This window comes from Crocuta crocuta, unplaced genomic scaffold (assembly GCF_008692635.1).
Source record: "Crocuta crocuta isolate KB4526 unplaced genomic scaffold, BGI_CrCroc_1.0 scaffold943, whole genome shotgun sequence".
Lineage (NCBI taxonomy): Eukaryota > Metazoa > Chordata > Mammalia > Carnivora > Hyaenidae > Crocuta > Crocuta crocuta.
This window is the reverse complement of record NW_027528208.1, coordinates 421,992-423,255: the sequence shown is the minus strand read 5'-3', so window position 1 is coordinate 423,255 and position 1,264 is coordinate 421,992. Positions and strand designations below refer to the sequence as shown.

General features: G+C 48.4%; 1 long non-coding RNA gene across 2 annotated transcripts in view; it reads left to right on the top strand.

Moving 5' to 3' along the window:
- Positions 1–720: 720 nt before the first annotated feature.
- Positions 721–1,264, top strand: part of LOC144222471 (uncharacterized) — a 25,798-nt gene continuing 25,254 nt past the window's right edge. For both annotated transcript variants that reach the window (XR_013332404.1, XR_013332403.1), the window contains exon 1: positions 721–798. This is a non-coding gene — a long non-coding RNA (uncharacterized LOC144222471). The remainder of the gene's footprint in view (positions 799–1,264) is intronic.

The following is a 1,264-nucleotide window of genomic DNA, read 5'->3' as shown; positions in this document are numbered from 1 at the left end:
CCACCCATTTGTCTGTTGTTCATTCAGCATTAATTTAGTGCCAACTGTGTATACTGACTTAACCCAGTGCTGGAACCAATATAAGATCTTTTCCATTCCAAGCTGTACAGGTTTGATCTGTTTTTAATGTACACCTCATATTTGAGTGTACCACACATACATAAGAGTGCACACACCACGGGTGACCGGTGTCATGAGTTCTCACAAGCAAACACACATGTGGAATCATAATGCAGGTTAAGGAACATCCCCAGCCAGAGTTCCAGGAGCANCCTGATGCAGGGCTCGAACCCACGAACCATGAGATCATGACCTGAGCCGAAGCCGGACACCTAACCGACTGAGCCACCCAGGCGCCCCTGGTGAGTCATAATTCAATCCGCAGTAGTTTTTTGTCTTTCTTAGTGATACATAGAATAATGGTGCATTTTATAATCAGCAGTGACGCAGGATCAGTGACAACCGGTAAGAACAAGAACAGCAGCAGCAGCAGCTAATGTTTATAGATGACTCAAGGAGCCAGGCACTTTGCAGACACCGTCTACTTTAATTCTCTCCACAGCCCTGGGAAGTAAGCATTTTTAGTCTCCATGGAAAGACTGAGGAAACTGAGGCCCAGAAAGTTCAAGCAACTTGTCCACTGTGGATACTTTGACACCAAATCTGTGCCTGCTCTAGGCAGTGTTCCTGGGGATTCACAGTGTGTTTGACAGAAGTTTCTTCCCCAGGACAAAGCCTGCTGAGGGGGTCCCCGAACACTGGGTTTCTACGGTTTCCTAGCAGGGAGTGGGGAGGCAGGTAAGTGATACAGACAAGCCCTTCCTAGACTCAGCTTGCCCCTGGTGACCTGGGGTGGGGAGGGGAGTAGAAGGTGAAGAACAATGAAAGAACGAAAAGAAACTGGAGATTCAGTCTTTGTTGAGCTTCTGAGGCTGCAGGCGAATTCTTAAGGAACAAAACCAGCTCCCACCTCCCACACCTCCGCCCTCAGCCTGGCTCCATTCGCTCCCTCCCCTAACCCCATGCCTGCACCTTGGATGGTTCAGAAATTCTTCCACTGGTCTTGCAGATGGATGAGGACTTCACTCTCTAGATTCCTCCTTACTGTTATCTTTCTCCCCACTCCCCTCCTTGTCCTCTAAAAGGTAGGACACTTGAGATCTTGAAGCCACCAGATGTTAGAAATGGGAAGGAGTCGGCACCTCTTCTAAGGCTCTGATGTGCAAGAGATACTAATCACTCCCTTGGAAACAGCTTTAAACAC